Here is a 22,578-nt window from a genome sequence, read left to right on the forward strand (position 1 = left end):
TATATATATACTGTACGACGTATCTCTGCATATAGTTAGCAGGGCAATACTGAGAGCGAGGGGCAGGGCCAGACAGTACCTACCCCTAATGCCCCTATATATATATATATATATACTGTACGACGTATCTCTGCATATAGTTAGCAGGGTAATACTGAGAGCGAGGGGCAGGGCCAGAGTGTACCTACCCCTAATGCCCCTATATATATATATATATATACTGTACGACGTATCTCTGCAGATAGTTAGCAGGGTAATACTGAGAACGAGGGGCAGGGCCAGACAGTACCTACCCCTAATGCCCCTATATATATATATATACTGTACGACGTATCTCTGCATATAGTTAGCAGGGCAATACTGAGAGCGAGGGGCAGGGCCAGAGTGTACCTACCCCTAATGCCCCTATATATATATATATACTGTACGACGTATCTCTGCATATAGTTAGCAGGGTAATACTGAGAGCGAGGGGCAGGGCCAGACAGTACCTACCCCTAATGCCCCTATATATATATATATACTGTACGACGTATCTCTGCATAAAGTTAGCAGGGCAATACTGAGAGCGAGGGGCAGGGCCAGAGTGTACCTACCCCTAATGCCCCTATATATATATATATACTGTACGACGTATCTCTGCATATAGTTAGCAGGGCAATACTGAGAGCGAGGGGCAGGGCCAGACAGTACCTACCCCTAATGCCCCTATATATATATATATATATATACTGTACGACGTATCTCTGCAGATAGTTAGCAGGGTAATACTGAGAGCGAGGGGCAGGGCCAGACAGTACCTACCCCTAATGCCCCTATATATATATATATACTGTACGACGTATCTCTGCAGATAGTTAGCAGGGTAATACTGAGAGCGAGGGGCAGAGCCAGACAGTAACTACCCCTAATGCCCCTATATATATATATATATATTATCTCTGCACATAGGTAGCAGGGTAATACAGAGAATGAGAGGTGGGAGGTTGTTTGGGAAATTATTTGTATTTTCTTGAATTGGCTTGTGATTAGCATTTCCCCAGGCGGGGGATTGGGCCGTGCCAAGGTGCTGGAGGGCTGCCAGGCTGCGCTTAGGCTTGTCAGGTCACCAGCAGTGCACTTGCGGTAAAGCAACCCAACCACACATTTTTCTTGTCAATTAAACTTCATTTTTAGACAGACACGCTTACTATTTCCTTTGTCACCGATCCATTGTGTCTTTGTGTGTGTTTCTCAGCTCCACACGAGCCGCCCCGGCTATGGGCTGTTTGGGGGGGCCAGCAGGGGGCGCTGTCACTCCACAGCCCCCGCAGGAGGCAGAGCAGGGACATCATAGAGAGGATCTGTCTGTCTACAGGAGGCACATAGGGCCAATTTGTGTCAGACACAAAAGCAATCACAGGAGGGTGAGGAAAGATAAATGTAAAAATTATATATTATATTAATAGATATTAATTAACATTTTATAACTCTAAGTAAGACATTCAACCAGTGAGTAGCTTACTCAGCCCTGAACTGTGAACCTAAAAAAAGGGGGTGTGCCTTAATTGAAAGTAGGTGTGGCTTGGACAGATTGGTGACATATTGGTGACATGGTCTCTATGAGATTCTTGGCGCCATATGGGTCTATCCCGAACCAAATCCTGGATTCATGTTTCCCTATGGGACCTAGGATGAAGGGTAGGGGCAGTTTTGGGCTGTTTTGCACTTGGGGTGCTGGGCATTGAAGAAGGGTAGGGGCAGTTTTGGGGTTTTGATCCAGAAGAAGAAGCCATGTTTCCCTATGGGACCTAGGAAGAAGGGTAGGGGCAGTTTGGGGTTTTTGATCCAGAAGAAGAAGCCATGTTTCCCTATGGGACCTATGAAGAAGGGTAGGGGCGGTTTTGGGTTTTTGATCCAGAAGAAGCCATGTTTCCCTATAGGACCTAAGAAGAAGGGTAGGGGCAGTTTTGGGTTTTTGATCCAGAAGAAGAAGCCATGTTTCCCTATGGGACCTAGGAACAAGGGTAGGGGAAATTTGGGGTTTTTGATCCAAAAGAAGAAGACATGTTTCCCTATGGGACCTAGGAACAAGGGTAGGGGAAATTTGGGGTTTTTGATCCAAAAGAAGAAGCCATGATTCCCTATGGGACCTAGGAAAAAGGGTAGGGGCAGTTTGGGGTTTTTGCTCCAGAAGAAGAAGCCATGTTTCCCTATGGGACCTAGGAACAAGGGTAGGGGCAGTTTTAGGTTTTTGATCCAGAAGAAGAAGCCATGTTTCCCTATAGAACCTAGGAACAAGGGTAGGGGCAGTTTTAGGTTTTTGATCCAGAAGAAGAAGCCATGTTTCCCTATAGAACCTAGGAAGAAGGGTAGGGGCAGTTTGGGGTTTTTTTATTCAGAAGACGAAGCCATGTTTCCCTATGGGACCTAGGAAGAAGGGTAGGGGCAGTTTTGAGGTTCTGATCCAGAAGAAGAAGTCATGTTTCCCTATGGGACCTAAGAAAAAGGGTATGGGCAGTTTTGGGTTTTTGATCCAGAAGAAGAAGCCATGTTTCCCTATGGGACCTAGGAACAAGGGTAGGGACAGTTTTGGGATTTTGATCCAGAAGAAGAAGCCATATTTCCCTACGGGACCTAGGAAGAAGGGTAGGTGCAGTTTTGGGGTTCTGATCCAGAAGAAGAAGCCATGTTTCTCTATGGGACCTAAGATGAAGGGTATGGGCAGTTTTGGGGTTTTGATCCAGAAGAAGAAGCCATGTTTCCCTGTGGGACCTAAGAAAAAGGGTAGGGGCAGTTTGGGGTTTTTGATCCAGAAGAAGAAGCCATGTTTCCCTATGGGACCTAAGAAGAAGGGTAGGGGCAGTTTTGGGTTTTTGATCCAGAAGAAGAAGCCATGTTTCCTTATGGGATCTAGGAACAAGGGTAGGGGCAGTTTTGGGTTTTTGATCCAGAAGAAGAAGCCATGTTTCCTTATGGGACCTAGGAACAAGGGTAGGGACAGTTTTGGGTTTTTGATCCAGAAGAAGAAGCCATGTTTCCCTATGGGACCTAAGAAGAAGGGTAGGGGCAGTTTGGGGTTTTTGATCCAGAAGAAGAAGCCATGTTTCCCTATGGGACCTAGGAAGTAGGGTAGGGGCAGTTTTGGGTTTTTGATCCAGAAGAAGAAGCCATGTTTCCCTATGGGACCTAGGAACAAGGGTAGGGGAAATTTGGGGTTTTTGATCCAAAAGAAGAAGCCAGGTTTCCCTATGGGACCTAGGAACAAGGGTAGGGGAAATTTGGGGTTTTTGATCCAAAAGAAGAAGCCATGTTTCCCTATGGGACCTAGGAACAAGGGTAGGGGAAATTTGGGGTTTTTGATCCAAAAGAAGAAACCATGATTCCCTATGGGACCTAGGAACAAGGGTAGGGGCAGTTTGGGGTTTTTGCTCCAGAAGAAGAAGCCATGTTTCCCTATGGGACCTAGGAACAAGGGTAGGGGCAGTTTTAGGTTTTTGATCCAGAAGAAGAAGCCATGTTTCCCTATGGGACCTAGGAAGAAGGGTAGGGGCAGTTTGGGGTTTTTTATTCAGAAGACGAAGCCATGTTTCCCTATGGGACCTAGGAAAAAGGGTAGGGGCAGTTTTGAGGTTCTGATCCAGAAGAAGAAGCCATGTTTCCCTATGGGACCTAGGAACAAGGGTATGAGCAGTTTTGGGTTTTTGATCCAGAAGAAGAAGCCATGTTTCCCTATAGGACCTAGGAACAAGGGTAGGGACAGTTTTGGGATTTTGATCCAGAAGAAGCAGCTATATTTCCCTACGGGACCTAGGAAGAAGGGTAGGGGCAGTTTTGGGGTTCTGATCCAGAAGAAGAAGCCATGTTTCTCTATGGGACCTAAGATGAAGGGTACGGGCAGTTTTGGGTTTTTGATCCAGAAAAAGAAGCCATGTTTCCCTGTGGGACCTAAGAAGAAGGGTAGGGGCAGTTTGGGGTTTTTGATCAAGAAGAAGAAGCCATGTTTCCCTATGGGACCTAAGAAGAAGGGTAGGGACAGTTTGGGGTTTTTGATCCAGAAGAAGAAGCCCTGTTTCCCTATGGGACCTAAGAAGAAGGGTAGGGGCAGTTTTGGGTTTTTGATCTAGAAGAAGAAGCCATGTTTCCCTATGGTACCTAGGAACAAGGGTAGGGGCAGTTTTGGGTTTTTGATCTAGAAGAAGAAGCCATGTTTCCCTATGGTACCTAGGAACAAGGGTAGGGGCAGTTTTGGGATTTTGATCCAGAAGAAGAAGCCATGTTTCCCTACGAGACCTAGGAAGAAGGGTAGGGGCAGTTTTGGGGTTCTGATCCAGAAGAAGAAGCCATGTTTCTCTATGGGACCTAAGATGAAGGGTAGGGACAGTTTTGGGTTTTTGATCCAGAAGAAGAAGCCATGTTTCCCTATGGGACCTAGGAAGTAGGGTAGGGGCAGTTTTGGGCTGTTTTGCACTTGGGGTGCTGGGCTTTGGATGGTGGACTTGGGGGTGCAACAGTAACGCGGGGACCATCTCTGCTGAGCGGATGAGCACGAGCAGCAGACAGATGCCTGCCTCCCAGCTGAGAACAAAATGCTCCAGTACAACCTAGAATTAATGTGATTATATGGTAGGAACCAGTCACAAATGGACCCGGGATAAAGGGAAGAGGTGCAGCCTGTGATTAATGTGCCAAGTGTGGGGAGGATCTAAACGGTGGGACACATCCGCATGTAATGCAGTTAACTGACGACATTCTGTCACTAATAACCGGACCAGCCATACCGCGTCCTGATAATTACGGCCAACGCGCCCATTACAGCGCCGTCGCCCTCTTCTCTCTGCTGTGCACGTGGCGTTACAGCGATGGGGAATACGCACAGGAATGTACAAAGCCAAGGCAGCGCCCCCCCCCCCAGCATTCCTGGGCCTCATTCACTACTCACACACATCTATAGGCACACAGTTACCCTTTAAATTAACTTTCAGTGTGATGGAGAGAGTGCTATTGGGAGAGGCTTTGCAATTGGTCTTTTTTTTGTGTGGTCTTTGAATTATTTAGCTTGGAATTTTAGCTACTATCTGGTTGCTAGGGCCCAAATTACCCTAGTAACCAAGTTGTGTGAGTGAGCTGTTAGAATATGAATAGGAGAGGCTTGAATAGAAAGAGAAGTAATAACATTCAGCAATAACAATAAAACTGGAGCCTCACAGAGCAATAGGGTTTGGCTGCCGGGGTCAGTGACCCCCATTTGAAAGCTGCAAAGAGTTGAAAGAATAAGGCAAATCATTCAAAAACTATAAAGAATAAAGAAGACCAATTGAAAAGTTGCTAGGAATTGCACATTCTATAACATACTATAGGTTAATTAGAAGGTGAACCACCCCTTTAAAGCACCCCGTTACTGCCCCAGGTTACAGGGCACTGCTTTCCTTTTTGAACTGCTGAATCTAATGGGCTGAACTGCTGAACATGATTAAGATGTTGAACCTGATGGATTGAACTGTTGAACCTGTCTGATTGAGCTGTTGAGCCTCATGGATTGAACTGCGGAACCTAAAGGACTGAACTGCTGAATCTAATGGACTGAACTTCTGAACATGATTGATTGAGCTGTTGAACCTGATAGATTGAACTGTTGAACCTGACCGATTGAGCTGTTGAACCTGATAGATTGAACTGTTGAACCTGACCGATTGAGCTGTTGAACCTGATAGATTGAACTGTTGAACCTGACCGATTGAGCTGTTGAACCTGATAGATTGAACTGTTGAACCTGATAGATTGAACTGTTGAACCTGACCAATTGAGCTGTTGAACCTGATAGATTGAACTGTTGAACCTGATAGATTGAACTGTTGAACCTGACCAATTGAGTTGTTGAACCTGATAGATTGAACTGTTGAACCTAACTGATTGAGCTGTTGAATCTCATGGACTGAATTGTTGAACCAGGTGAACTGAACTGTTGAACCTGACCGATTGAGCTGTTGAACCTGATAGATTGAACTGTTGAACGTGACCAATTGAGCTGTTGAACCTGATAGATTGAACTGTTGAACGTGACCAATTGAGCTGTTGAACCTGATAGATTGAACTGTTGAACATGACCAATTGAGCTGTTGAACCTGATAGATTGAACTGTTGAACGTGACCAATTGAGCTGTTGAACCTGATAGATTGAACTGTTGAACGTGACCAATTGAGCTGTTGAACCTGATAGATTGAACTGTTGAACATGACCAATTGAGCTGTTGAACCTGATAGATTGAACTGTTGAACCTGACCAATTGAGCTGTTGAACCTGATAGATTGAACTGTTGAACCTGATAGATTGAACTGTTGAACCTGACCAATTGAGTTGTTGAACCTGATAGATTGAACTGTTGAACCTGACTGATTGAGCTGTTGAACCTGATAGATTGAACTGTTGAACCTGATAGATTGAACTGTTGAACCTGACTGAGTGAGCTGTTGAACCTGATAGATTGAACTGTTGAACCTGACCAATTGAGTTGTTGAACCTGACCAATTGAGTTGTTGAACCTGACTGATTGAGCTGTTGAATCTGATGGACTGAATTGTTGAACCAGGTGAACTGAACTGTTGAACCTGATAAATGAGCATCAGTTTTTTCTTCCAGATTTTAATATTTTGTTATTAGGTATTATGACTATTTCCCAGCCAACCTGCTGCCCTTTCTGCTGCTACAGAACTATGTTTCCCAGAAGCCCCAGCAAGGGGTACAGGGAGTAATAGTCTAACAGCCACAAGGTAGTAATTGCACCGAGGTTTATCTAATGACCAGGAGAAATGAGGTTTTGTCTTTAAAAGCCGCTGCAGTTCAATGACATGTCAATAAAGAAACACAGCGAGTACAAACACATGGTTACACGCGTGTCCCTTCATACTCCCCACAGGTAGACGTGTAGCGCAGAATCCTATTTAATCCTATACACAGTTACACGCGTGTCCCTTCATACTCCCCGCAGGTAGACGTGTAGCGCAGAATCCTATTTAATCCAATACACAGTTACACGCGTGTCCCTTCATACTCCCCACAGGTAGACGTGTAGCGCAGAATGCTATTTAATCCAATACACGGTTACACGCGTGTCCCTTCATACTCCCCGCAGGTAGACGTGTAGCGCAGAATGCTATTTAATCCTATACACAGTTACACGCGTGTCCCTTCATACTCCCCACAGGTAGACGTGTAGCGCAGAATGCTATTTAATCCAATACACAGTTACACGCGTGTCCCTTCATACTCCCCACAGGTAGACGTGTAGTGCAGAATGCTATTTAATCCTATACACAGTTACACGCGTGTCCCTTCATACTCCCCGCAGGTAGACGTGTAGCGCAGAATCCTATTTCATCCAATACACAGTTACACGCGTGTCCCTTCATACTCCCCACAGGTAGACGTGTAGTGCAGAATGCTATTTAATCCTATACACAGTTACACGCGTGTCCCTTCATACTCCCCGCAGGTAGACGTGTAGCGCAGAATCCTATTTAATCCTATACACAGTTACACGCGTGTCCCTTCATACTCCCCGCAGGTAGACGTGTAGCGCAGAATCCTATTTAATCCTATACACGGTTACACACGTGTCCCTTCATACTCCCCGCAGGTAGACGTGTAGCGCAGAATCCTATTTAATCCTATACACAGTTACACGCGTGTCCCTTCATACTCCCCGCAGGTAGACGTGTAGCGCAGAATCCTATTTAATCCTATACACAGTTACACGTGTGTCCCTTCATACTCCCCACAGGTAGACGTGTAGTGCAGAATGCTATTTAATCCTATACACAGTTACACGCGTGTCCCTTCATACTCCCCGCAGGTAGACGTGTAGCGCAGAATCCTATTTAATCCTATACACGGTTACACACGTGTCCCTTCATACTCCCCGCAGGTAGACGTGTAGCGCAGAATCCTATTTAATCCTATACACAGTTACACGCGTGTCCCTTCATACTCCCCGCAGGTAGACGTGTAGCGCAGAATCCTATTTAATCCTATACACAGTTACACGCGTGTCCCTTCATACTCCCCGCAGGTAGACGTGTAGCGCAGAATGCTATTTAATCCTATACACGGTTACACGCGTGTCCCTTCATACTCCCCGCAGGTAGACGTGTAGTGCAGAATGCTATTTAATCCAATACACGGTTACACGCGTGTCCCTTCATACTCCCCGCAGGTAGACGTGTAGCGCAGAATCCTATTTAATCCAATACACGGTTACACGCGTGTCCCTTCATACTCCCCGCAGGTAGACGTGTAGCGCAGAATCCTATTTAATCCTATACACAGTTACACGCGTGTCCCTTCATACTCCCCGCAGGTAGACGTGTAGCGCAGAATGCTATTTAATCCAATACACGGTTACACGCGTGTCCCTTCATACTCCCCGCAGGTAGACGTGTAGCGCAGAATGCTATTTAATCCTATACACAGTTACACGCGTGTCCCTTCATACTCCCCGCAGGTAGACGTGTAGCGCAGAATGCTATTTAATCCTATACACAGTTACACGCGTGTCCCTTCATACTCCCCGCAGGTAGACGTGTAGCGCAGAATGCTATTTAATCCTATACACAGTTACACGCGTGTCCCTTCATACTCCCCGCAGGTAGACGTGTAGCGCAGAATCCTATTTAATCCAATACACAGTTACACGCGTGTCCCTTCATACTCCCCGCAGGTAGACGTGTAGCGCAGAATCCTATTTAATCCTATACACAGTTACACGCGTGTCCCTTCATACTCCCCGCAGGTAGACGTGTAGCGCAGAATGCTATTTAATCCAATACACAGTTACACGCGTGTCCCTTCATACTCCCCGCAGGTAGACGTGTAGCGCAGAATGCTATTTAATCCAATACACAGTTACACGCGTGTCCTTCATACTCCCCGCAGGTAGACGTGTAGCGCAGAATGCTATTTAATCCAATACACAGTTACACGCGTGTCCCTTCATACTCCCCGCAGGTAGACGTGTAGTGCAGAATGCTATTTAATCCAATACACAGTTACACGCGTGTCCCTTCATACTCCCCGCAGGTAGACGTGTAGCGCAGAATGCTATTTAATCCAATACACGGTTACACGCGTGTCCCTTCATACTCCCCGCAGGTAGACGTGTAGCGCAGAATCCTATTTAATCCTATACACGGTTACACGCGTGTCCCTTCATACTCCCCGCAGGTAGACGTGTAGTGCAGAATGCTATTTAATCCTATACACAGTTACACGCGTGTCCCTTCATACTCCCCGCAGGTAGACGTGTAGCGCAGAATGCTATTTAATCCTATACACAGTTACACGTGTGTCCCTTCATACTCCCCGCAGGTAGACGTGTAGCGCAGAATGCTATTTAATCCAATACACAGAAGCTAGTGTAGTATCAGTGGCCAAACTGCCGCCTAATAGGCTGACAGGGTCCCGGCACTTAGCGGCAGGGCCGGCTTTCTATCCATGGAAGTCCCAGGCAGAGGAAATTGCTTTATCACAGGTTATTGTGGGAGCGCTCCCGTTAGATATCATTATGCTGCCGATCTCGCTGTAACACATCTAAGCACTCAGTGAATTCTGCCTCAGGCACGGCTGGCAGTTCTGATAGGTCTGGCTGGCAGTTCTGATAGGTCTGGCTGGGCAGAGAATTTATTATGGGAAGGGAATGTGAGTTTCTCACGGTATAATGTACATGGAGAAGGTATCAGCTTGAGTCGTTCATGTTCCCAAAGACTACAGCCCCCCCCCTGCATTGCAGAACTACAACTAACAGCAGCCCCCAGTGCCTACTACCAGCCCCACATGGCTCATCAGCTCATCAACTGATAAATGCCCCCAAATCTCCAAATGGTAACTTAGTGTCCCCACATTCTCCCAATAACACAGATTTTTTCCACAGTATCTCTGTAAAACCCAGAACTTCTCCCCACAACCCCTGTACCCAATATAAACTGCTCCCCACAACCCCTGTACCCAATATAAACTGCTCCCCACAACCCCTGTACCCAATATAAACTGCTCCCCACAACCCCTGTACCCAATATAAACTGCTCCCCACAACCCCTGTACCCAATATAAACTGCTCCCCACAACCCCTGTACCCAATATAAACTGCTCCCCACACCCCCTGTACCCAATATAAACTGCTCCCCACAACCCCTGTACCCAATATAAACTGCTCCCCACACCCCCTGTACCCAATATAAACTGCTCCCCACAACCCCTGTACCCAATATAAACTCCTCCCCATAACCCCTGTACCCAATATAAACTCCTCCCCACAACCCCTGTACCCAATATAAACTGCTCCCCACAACCCCTGTACCCAATATAAACTGCTCCCCACAACCCCTGTACCCAATATAAACTGCTCCCCACAACCCCTGTACCCAATATAAACTCCTCCCCACAACCCCTGTACCCAATATAAACTCCTCCCCACAACCCCTGTACCCACCCAATATCAACCCCTCCCCATAACCCCTGTACCCAATATAAACTGCTCCCCACACCCCCTGTACCCAATATAAACTGCTCCCCACAACCCCTGTACCCAATATAAACTCCTCCCCATAACCCCTGTACCCAATATAAACTCCTCCCCACAACCCCTGTACCCAATATAAACTGCTCCCCACAACCCCTGTACCCAATATAAACTGCTCCCCACACCCCCTGTACCCAATATAAACTGCTCCCCACAACCCCTGTACCCAATATAAACTCCTCCCCATAACCCCTGTACCCAATATAAACTCCTCCCCACAACCCCTGTACCCAATATAAACTGCTCCCCACAACCCCTGTACCCAATATAAACTGCTCCCCACAACCCCTGTACCCAATATAAACTGCTCCCCACAACCCCTGTACCCAATATAAACTCCTCCCCATAACCCCTGTACCCAATATAAACTGCTCCCCACAACCCCTGTACCCAATATAAACTGCTCCCCATAACCCCTGTACCCAATATAAACTGCTCCCCACAACCCCTGTACCCAATATAAACTGCTCCCCACAACCCCTGTACCCAATATAAACTCCTCCCCATAACCCCTGTACCCAATATAAACTGCTCCCCACACCCCCTGTACCCACCCAATATAAACTCCTGCCCATAACCCCTGTACCCAATATAAACTCCTCCCCATAACCCCTGTACCCAATATAAACTGCTCCCCACACCCCCTGTACCCACCCAATATAAACTGCTCCCCACAACCCCTGTACCCAATATAAACTCCTCCCCATAACCCCTGTACCCAATATAAACTGCTCCCCACACCCCCTGTACCCACCCAATATAAACTCCTCCCCATAACCCCTGTACCCAATATAAACTCCTCCCCATAACCCCTGTACCCAATATAAACTGCTCCCCACACCCCCTGTACCCACCCAATATAAACTCCTGCCCATAACCCCTGTACCCAATATAAACTGCTCCCCACAACCCCTGTACCCACCCAATATAAACCCCTCCCCACAACCCCTGTACCCAATATAAACTGCTCCCCACAACCCCTGTACCCACCCAATATAAACTCCTGCCCATAACCCCTGTACCCAATATAAACTCCTCCCCACACCCCCTGTACCCAATATAAACTCCTCCCCATAACCCCTGTACCCAATATAAACTGCTCCCCACAACCCCTGTACCCACCCAATATAAACCCCTCCCCACAACCCCTGTACCCAATATAAACTCCTCCCCACACCCCCTGTACCCAATATAAACTCCTCCCCACCCCCCTGTACCCAATATAAACTCCTTCCTACACCCCCTGTACCCAATATAAACTCCTCCCCACACCCCCTGTACCCAATATAAACTCCTCCCCACACTCCCTGTACCCAATATAAACTCCTCCCCACAACCCCTGTACCCAATATAAACTCCTCCCCACACCCCCTGTACCCAATATAAACTCCTCCCCACACCCCCTGTACCCAATATAAACTCCTCCCCACACCCCCTGTACCCAATATAAACTCCTCCCCACACCCCCTGTACCCAATATAAACTCCTCCCCACACCCCCTGTACCCAATATAAACTCCTCCCCACACCCCCTGTACCCAATATAAACTCCTCCCCACACCCCCTGTACCCAATATAAACTCCTCCCCACAACCCCTGTACCCAATATAAACTCCTCCCCACACCCCCTGTACCCAATATAAACTGCTCCCCACACCCCCTGTACCCAATATAAACTCCTCCCCACACCCCCTGTACCCAATATAAACTCCTCCCCACAACCCCTGTACCCAATATAAACTCCTCCCCACACCCCCTGTACCCAATATCAGTTTCTCCCCACCACTTTCCTACAATAAATGCTCCAGATATAATTTTTCCTACACTGCTCTACTGAGTATCATCTCATATCCACCCCATCTCTACCATCACCCCATCTCTACCATCACCTGGTATCCATATCCCCTCTCCTTTATTCAACATCAACTCTTTGGTACAATGTGTCCACCGAGAATCTTCTTCCCCCACTCACCCTACTCAGTATCAATGGTTCCCCATATCAACTTTTTCCTATAAAAACCCCACTGTAACCCTTACAGCTTCTCTATGTAGCACCCATTCTTTCATACAGTTGCTTTACCATAGGTCCTTTATGTTCACCCTTGTCCATTTTACGTAGCAAATCGCCTTTCATGGTCCCCACTCAGTTCTTCTCTCTTGGAACCCAGTACACTGGCCAATGGGCAGCTTTGCGAGCTTTAGATAAAAAGGTACCAGTTCTGATCTGTATTTATAGTATATTTATATTGTTTACTGTTAAGAAACAAAACTTTGCATTGACCATTTTATACAGCTCAGGAGTGAACAGAGGCAATAACCTCTGGATAAACGAGGAACTCACAGCCCAATATCACAAAAAATGGCTGCGTTTGCCGTTTGAGGTGTAAACAACATTTGACAGAATCTCCATAATCACAAATCAGCGCTGCAGCTGCCAAACTTGCTAATACAATTTCTATTTCCCTTTCTTACAGCCGTCACCCAATGAGCAGGCATGTCAGCCAAGTACAAGGAGTGAGGCGGGTGAAGCAATAACGGGAAGGAACGTTTAACGATGTGAAACTTAGTGATCAGATCTTAGTTGCCATGGAAAGCTTCCCCAGATGTGCTCCTAGGCACAAAAACAAGCCGTCAATCAAGCAGGGGGCCGCACACCCACCTAAAGTCTACATTTGGGATCATAGCAATGCCCCGGATCCACTGTCACAGCAATGAGAAGCGCAGTCACTTTCACTAGGGGTTGGTAAGTGCGACGAGATACTCAGGGGCGGGGGAGTCCCACACACAGTATTACAGATCTACCAATCCCAGGAAAGTTCTATAGAAGCAAAGGCCACAGCATGATATCCGTAGATCAGTGGTTCCCAACCTTCCTAATGCCGGGACCCTTTAATACAGTTCCTCATGTTGTGGTGACCCCCAACCATAAAATTATTCCTAAGCCCATGGGAAATATGTGTTTTCCGATAGTCTTAGGTGACCCCTGTGAGAGGGCCGTTCGACCCCCAAAGGGGCCCCAACCCACAGGTTGAGAACCGCTGCCCTAGACCTACATTGGCACAAGGTTTGATTCATGAAGTTGAACATTTACAGAAGAACAAACTGAGACTAGTGATGGGCGAAATGTTTCACCAGGCATGGATTCGCGGCGAATTTCTGCATTTCGCAAAACGGATAAAAAAATTTGCCGCGGAAAAACTCGCCACGCATCCAAAAATTATTGCGGGCAACAATAGAATAGCCGCGTGACAAAACAATAGCTGGGCGACAAAAGAATAGCCGCGGACGACAAAACAATAGCCACGGGTGACACACGAATAGCTGGGCGACAAAACAATAGCCGCGGACGACAAAAGAATAGCTGAACGACAAAAGAATAGCCGCGGGCGACAAAAGAATAGCCGCGGGCGACAAAACAATAACCGCGGGCGACAAAACAATAGCCGTGGGAGACAAAACAATAGCCGCGGGTGACACAAGAATGGCTGGGCGACAAAACAATAGCCGCGGACGACAAAAGAATAGCTGAACGACAAAACAATAGCCGCGGGAGACACAAGAATAGCTGAACGACAAAACAATAGCCGCGGGTGACACAAGAATAGCTGGGCGACAAAACAATAGCCGCGGACGACAAAAGAATAGCTGAACGACAAAAGAATAGCCGCGGGCGACAAAAGAATAGCCGCGGACGACAAAACAATAACCGCGGGCGACAAAACAATAGCCGTGGGTGACAAAACAATAGCCGCGGGTGACAAAAGAATAGCTGGGCGACAAAAGAATAGCTGCGCAACAAAAAAAATAGCCGTGGACGACAAAAGAATAGCCGCGAGCGACAATTTTTTTGACGCACAACATTTTCACCGTTTTGCAAATTTTTCGCCGTTTCGCGAAGCTTCTGCGAAGCAAAACGGGACAGATTTGCTCATCCATTCAGAGACCATTCAACTGTGTTCATAGAGAGAATTCTAACAGATACTATGTAACTATGGACTGGGGGTTCAGGGGCCCCACCACCCACCCAAACCCCTCTCCCCAACTTTCAGTGCATCGAGGGAGGCAGATCTGCAGCCCAGGGATCGGGTCTGGGCAGGGGGTATTTTCCCAGTGCCCCCGTCTGATCCTGAATAAACACCTAGAACCTTTGCTAATAATGAACACAATTAATAGGACTTCAGTTGAAATTACTTTCCGATATTGTTTTTATTGAAAAATCAATATTTATTTTTTGCCAGCACTAATATGAAAGTTGGGATATTTTCACTGAACTTACCCCTCTTTCCTTTATAAACGGGGCAATTAGTTCATAGATCCCTACTGACCTTTGAACAAATAGGCCTCTCCCTTTTCTAAGCAGCAGCTTTTGAGAAGCTCATTATCAGGGGCTTCTCAGTGGACTGGAAATCAGTTTTAACCAGTAACATTTCATTGGGATCAAGTGACTATACAAGTGAAACTGGCTTCATGTTCTTCGTTCAGTGCCAGAAATAGCAGAAACCATAGACATTTGTTAATTAAATTAACAGGCTAAAATTATGTTCCATGCAATCCCTATTCCCTGAGTTACACTGCCCCTTTATTACTATTAGAATACATTATATCAATATCCGGGACAAACTCTTTTCTCATATTATGATTACTAATGGGTAGGGAAATATCTATGGCTTCTCCTCTCACTTTGCCTAAGCACTTTATTTTGCTCAAAGTGGATGTCAAAGTTCTTTCAAAATGTGGGAAAAAAACACATCAAAGTGAAACTTGTTCTGTTGAGCTCGGCAAATATCGGCTATTTTTCCAACTTCTGCACATTATAAATAGGCCCCCAAATCTCTTACTTCATCCCCTACAGGTCTGTGTAACCCCCTTCATTGGGCAGACTCCTGTAAGTAAAGGTAACCCAGAAACCCATTATCCAGAAAGTTCCAAATTACAGAAAAAGGCCATATCCCATAGACTCCATTTTAATCAAATAATTGACATTTTTAAAAATGGTTTCCTTTTTCTCTGTAATAATAAAACAGTACCTGTACTTGATCCCAACTAAGATATAATTACCCCTTATTGGGGCAGAACAGCCCTATTGGGTTTATTTAATGGTTAAATGATTCCCTTTTCTCTGTAATAATAAAACAGTACCTGTACTTGATCCCAACTAAGATATAATTACCCCTTATTGGGGGCAGAACAGCCCTATTGGGTTTATTTCATGGTTAAATGATTCCCTTTTCTCTGTAATAATAAAACAGTACCTGTACTTGATCCCAACTAAGATATAATTACCCCTTATTGGGGCAGAACAGCCCTATTGGGTTTATTTAATGGTTAAATGATTCCCTTTTCTCTGTAATAATAAAACAGTACCTGTACTTGATCCCAACTAAGATATAATTACCCCTTATTGGGGGCAGAACAGCCCTATTGGGTTTATTTAATGGTTAAATGATTCCCTTTTCTCTGTAATAATAAAACAGTACCTGTACTTGATCCCAACTAAGATATAATTACCCCTTATTGGGGCAGAACAGCCCTATTGGTTTTATTTCATGGTTAAATGATTCCCTTTTCTCTGTAATAATAAAACAGTACCTGTACTTGATCCCAACTAAGATATAATTACCCCTTATTGGGGCAGAACAGTCCTATTGGGTTTATTTAATGGTTAAATGATTCCCTTTTCTCTGTAATAATAAAGCAGTACCTGTACTTGATCCCAACTAAGATATAATTACCCCTTATTGGGGCAGAACAGCCCTATTGGGTTTATTTCATGGTTAAATGATTCCCTTTTCTCTGTAATAATAAAACAGTACCTGTACTTGATCCCAACTAAGATATAATTACCCCTTATTGGGGCAGAACAGTCCTATTGGGTTTATTTAATGGTTAAATGATTCCCTTTTCTCTGTAATAATAAAGCAGTACCTGTACTTGATCCCAACTAAGATATAATTACCCCTTATTGGGGCAGAACAGCCCTATTGGGTTTATTTCATGGTTAAATGGTTTCCTTTTTCTCTGTAATAATAAAACAGTACCTGTACTTGATCCCAACTAAGATATAATTACCCCTTATTGGGGCAGAACAGCCCTATTGGGTTTATTTAATGGTTAAATGATTCCCTTTTCTCTGTAATAATAAAACAGTACCTGTACTTGATCCCAACTAAGATATAATTACCCCTTATTGGGGGCAGAACAGCCCTATTGGGTTTATTTCATGGTTAAATGATTCCCTTTTCTCTGTAATAATAAAACAGTACCTGTACTTGATCCCAACATCCTTACTGGAGCCAAAACTATCCTATTGGATTTAATTACTGTTTAAATAATTTTTTAAGTAGACTTTAGATAGGAGATCCTAATTACGGAAAGACCCCTTATCCCGAACATTCTGGATAATGGGTCCCATACCTGTACTCCTTTCCTTCATCATTTCTATCAGCCATCTATTATCCATTCATCCCAATAACTTCACATAACCTGACGTTAATTAAGTACTGGGGTGTCACAAACCCCCTCCCAGCACCCCCTGTGCCTCTCAGTACATGAAACTAACTGCGTATATGGCAAATACTAGGGATGCCCCCAATGCAGGGTTCGGTTCAGGATTCAGATTCGATTGATCCAAATCTTTTGCAAAGGATTCGGGATTCGCCGGATTCCTAAAATGGTGGATTCGGTGCATCCCCTCCCAGTATGAGCCTCGATTCAAGACTTTATTGGGACCCACCAAGATATGAACAAAACAATATTTCTCCCTGTTACCTCCTTGCATTTCTGTGGGATTGCAACGACAGCCCTATGGGGCTGATTCACTAAAGGTCGATAACGCTTATCGCATGCTTTTTTACGTTAAGCATGCGATAATTAAGTCCCGATTCATCAAAGTCATTTCGCATGCGTTAAGACGCATATCACATGCGCAAAAAAACCGCACGAAATGCATTAATTAGCGAATAGAAATAATACTAACGCATGATTCACAAACACATATGAAGTGTTAGACGCGCTAAATATCGCATTAGTCTGTGGGAATATTAACCCCTACTTGGGGCAGGCGGTACTTAAAGAAAATCGCGGTTGGTGAACTTTTGGCAACACAATAAAGACTTTGCAGTGGGATTTATTCAGTCTGTGTTGGCCCCAGAGTGACGCAGCCGCCAGTTTGCAGGGAAATGGGCATTTTCAGAACGGTCGTTTTCTGAAAGTAATGGTTACGTGCGTTAAATCGTGCGCTAATATAGAACGCAGTGAAATATATCTCCCACAGCGGGAAATAATGCAAGAAAATTGCTCATCGCGAGTTAAATAACGCAAAGAACATCGCGTCTTAATTATGACCCGTGTCCTTTTAGTGAATCCAGCATTAAGTTGCAAAAAATAAGAAGCGATACAATTTTTAACCCTTGCTATAAATAGTGAATCTGCCCCTATGAGCACTAAGCATGATGGGAGTTTGATGAAACGCTCAAGGCGCTTACCAGATACCTACACATTGGCTTTGTTTGCAAAGACTATAAGAATAGCAATTTAGGGGACTATTTACTAACTCTAGGATTTATTTTTCTATTTGGATTATTAGCGCTAAAAGTTGCAGAAAAAAAAAACTTTTCTGAGATTTACTATGCGTCCAAACGGCTAAAAATCTGAATCTGACAATTCACCGGCTAACAGTTGCCGAGATCATGTAGAAGTCTTGTAGATTGTAAGCTCTTTTGGGCAGGGCTCTCTTCACCCCTTGTATCGGTTACTGATTGCTTTATATGTTACTCCTTGTAGAGTGTAAGCTCTTTTGGGCAGGGCTCTCTTCCCCTCTTGTATCGGTTACTGATTGCTTTATATGTTACTCCTTGTAGAGTGTAAGCTCTTTTGGGCAGGGCTCCCTTCCCCTCCTGTATCGGTTACTGATTGCTTTATATGTTACTCCTTGTAGAATGTAAGCTCTTTTGGGCAGGGCTCTCTTCCCCTCCTGTATCGGTTACTGATTGCTTTATATGTTACTCCTTGTAGAGTGTAAGCTCTTTTGGGCAGGGCTCCCTTCCCCTCCTGTATCGGTTACTGATTGCTTTATATGTTACTCCTTGTAGAGTGTAAGCTCTTTTGGGCAGGGCTCCCTTCCCCTCCTGTATCGGTTACTGATTGCTTTATATGTTACTCCTTGTAGAGTGTAAGCTCTTTTGGGCAGGGCTCCCTTCCCCTCCTGTATCGGTTACTGATTGCTTTATATGTTACTCCTTGTAGAGTGTAAGCTCTTTGGGGCAGGGCTCCCTTCCCCTCCTGTATCGGTTACTGATTGCTTTATATGTTACTTCTTGTAGAGTGTAAGCTCTTTTGGGCAGGGCTCTCTTCCCCTCCTGTATCGGTTACTGATTGCTTTATATGTTACTTCTTGTAGAGTGTAAGCTCTTTTGGGCAGGGCTCTCTTCCCCTCCTGTATCGGTTACTGATTGCTTTATATGTTACTTCTTGTAGAGTGTAAGCTCTTTTGGGCAGGGCTCTCTTCCCCTCTTGTATCGGTTACTGATTGCTTTATATGTTACTCCTTGTAGAGTGTAAGCTCTTTTGGGCAGGGCTCCCTTCCCCTCCTGTATCGGTTACTGATTGCTTTATATGTTACTCTGTATGCCCAATGTATGAAACCCACTTATTGTACAGCGCTGCGGGATATGTTGGCGCTTTATAAATAAATGTTAATAATAATAATAAAGTCAATGGTAGATGTCCCTTCCCAGGGGATAACAAGCCATTAAAAACAAATCCAGTTGGACTTGGCCTTGACATGTTGAATAAGTCATGGAAGCCAATGTCTAGTTAATGTTTAACTTACAAGCTGAGGGCTACAGTTTTTGATCAGAATTTTGTAAACCGCCCCCCCCCCCCCACCTTAGTCATACGCAGAGACAAGTAGTAAAGAATGATGGATAAGTGAGGAAGATCTTTCAACTTCATTTTATATTGGCTGCACATACAGCCTATGATTAAGTACCGCTAGGTACAAAACGCGTAAGGCTTAGGGGCACATTTACTAATCCACGAACGTCCGAAAAGCGTCCGAATGCGTTTTTTTCGTAATGATCGGTATTTTGCGACTTTTTCGCGAATTGTCGCAAATTTTTCAAGCGCTCAATACGAAAAATCGCGACAATTTGCGAAAGTCGTAATGGCTATGCAAAAGTCGCGACAATTCACGAAAGTCATAATTCCTATGCAAAAGTCGCAACAATTCACGAAAGTCATAATTCCTATGCAAGTCGTAACGGCTACAAAAAAGTTGCGACGGTGACGAAAAAATCGCAAAAAATACGAAAAAGTCACAAAATGTTTGTTTCCAATCCGATTTTTTCGCATTCAGGATTCGGATTCGTGGATTAGTAAATCAGCCCCTTTTTGTATCATGTGTTAGTATAATAACTTCACCTTTTCGTGAACAACTGGCAATTTTTTTCACTGAAATTCTGGAGTGCCTGCCTTCTATGTTTGCGATGTATCCATCTTTTCTGGGGCCTCACTATTTGTCCCAGTAGCAATTACTATATTTTTCACTCATTACTTTGTCTACAAATGTTTTCCAGATTTTGAAATTCTCTAATTACGGGGGCATATTTATCAAAATTCAAATTTTGAAAATGTATTATTTTTTGAGAAAAAGATTATATTTGTTCTAATTTATAGAACTTTTTGTAATGTCCACAATAATTTCGTTAAAATTCCACGACTTTCCGTGGTTTTCTTTAACTTCCACGAAAAAGTTGTATTTTTATAAAAAAATTTTTATAAAGACTATGACCATTTCGGATTTCATTCAAGCTTCAGTATCGCGGCTATCTTCGTGACTAGCGATGAGCGAATTTTTTTGCCAGGCATGGATTTTGTGAAAATTCCGTGAAAATTCACTGTGAAAAAATTTGTTGCATGGAATTTTTTTTGGTCGCGCGTCTAACTGGGCGCGCCCACATAAAAATGGGCGTGGCCCCGTCAAAATTGGGCGCAGTCGCGGCAAAATAAGGGTGCAGTCACATCAAAACGGGCGCGGTTGCGGCGAAAACAATCGTGGGAAACAAAAAATTAGCCGTGGGCAGCAAAAAAGACGCAGGTGACAAAAAAATGCATTTTGCGAATTTTATGGCGAAGCGAAATGAAACGGGACAGATTCACTCATCACTACATACGACCGATAAAAGAATTTTCGTGACATTTCCCAACATCAGAAATTATCGTGGTTACTCTGAATTTTTTCCAATCGTGATTTTAACCACCATGGTTTCATGAATAAGTCTAACCAATCTGAATTATTATCAAAAACTCAAATTGAAGAATAGCTTGAATTTTGAAAATACAACTTCTCCTGACTGCCACCTTTTAGATTAGGGGTGGCCAAGACATCAATCACAGTCCACCAGTCGATCCCCTGTGGATTTCTGTTGGACCATGACGAAGCCGGGGGATGCGGAAGTGCGCCGTGAATGCATACGTACGCTGCGTCTTGGGGGAGGAGTTATCGGTTGATCGACCGATGGAAAAAGTCTGGCTACCCCTGTTTTAGATGGTACATTTCCTTATTCAAGCTTTTTGCGCTTCATAAATCAAGAAAAATTTTTGGAAACTCGAAATTCACAATTATTGCCCCCGAAAAACTTTAATAACTCTTATTTGAATGTTCCTAAATCTGCCCCTTACTGTCATGGGACAATAGAAAGGATACAAGAATAACAAGGTATAAATTAAATCTAAAAAGTTATATTTATAGGTTAGTGGCCGATTTATAATCATCTTTGGGTTCAGATAAAGAACTCGCTGGCGTTTTTTGCCTTTATATGTCCCAAACCTGAGAATCACATGATCATAAATCAGCCCCTTAGACTATTTCCCAATGGTTTCTACATCTGTGTAATGAAACGACGGTTACTGTTTATAGGAATTAATTATTAAATAAATATCCTAATATTGTATAAAGCAGTAATTCTGCTGAAACACTGAACTAGTAAGTAATAAAAAGTCATTGGTGATGAAATCAAAATGTGTCTTTGGAATATTGTAACTAATAATAACACAATTTCGATTTTGAATCCATTGGCTAAAAGTGTATTTTTCTAGAAGGAAAAACAAAAAAATCTAAAAATAAAAAAATCTGTAAAAATAAAAAAGCAAAAACAGCAGATGTATGCAGAAAATTATAAATGAAAGAGGTAAATTCTAGTAAATCATCATTTATTTAGATGTAAAGTATAAAAATAAAGTATAAAAAAAAGAAAATAATATATAATATCAGATGTTTAACGGTACGAAATAAAAATAAGTTTTTCTAAGTAAATAAGGGAAAGTGAAAAATAAGTATGAAAAATAAACCCAATATAAAAATCTGGAGTTCTCCAGACCAATATACAAAGGGAGCTCTGGATCTATGTACTGGGAAACTATACTTAGGTGCAAGAGTTACTAGATTTTACTAGATTTACAGATCTGTAACCCATCAGATCAGATGGGATCTGTTATCAGGAAACCCATTATCCAGAAAGTTCAAAATAACAGAAAGGCCATCTCCAATAGACTCCATTTTAAGCAAATAATTCCAATAATAAAACAGTACCTGTACTTGATCCCAACTAAGATATAATTACCCCTTATTGGGGGCAGAACAGCCCTATTGGGTTTATTTAATGGTTAAATGATTCCCTTTTCTCTGTAATAATAAAACAGTACCTGTACTTGATCCCAACTAAGATATAATTACCCCTTATTGGGGGCAGAACAGCCCTATTGGGTTTATTTCATGGTTAAATGATTCCCTTTTCTCTGTAATAATAAAACAGTACCTGTACTTGATCCCAACTAAGATATAATTACCCCTTATTGGGGCAGAACAGCCCTATTGGGTTTATTTCATGGTTAAATGATTCCCTTTTCTCTGTAATAATAAAACAGTACCTGTACTTGATCCCAACTAAGATATAATTACCCCTTATTGGGGCAGAACAGCCCTATTGGGTTTATTTCATGGTTAAATGATTCCCTTTTCTCTGTAA

Source organism: Xenopus tropicalis, chromosome 2 (genome assembly GCF_000004195.4).
Source record: "Xenopus tropicalis strain Nigerian chromosome 2, UCB_Xtro_10.0, whole genome shotgun sequence".
Taxonomy (NCBI): domain Eukaryota; kingdom Metazoa; phylum Chordata; class Amphibia; order Anura; family Pipidae; genus Xenopus; species Xenopus tropicalis.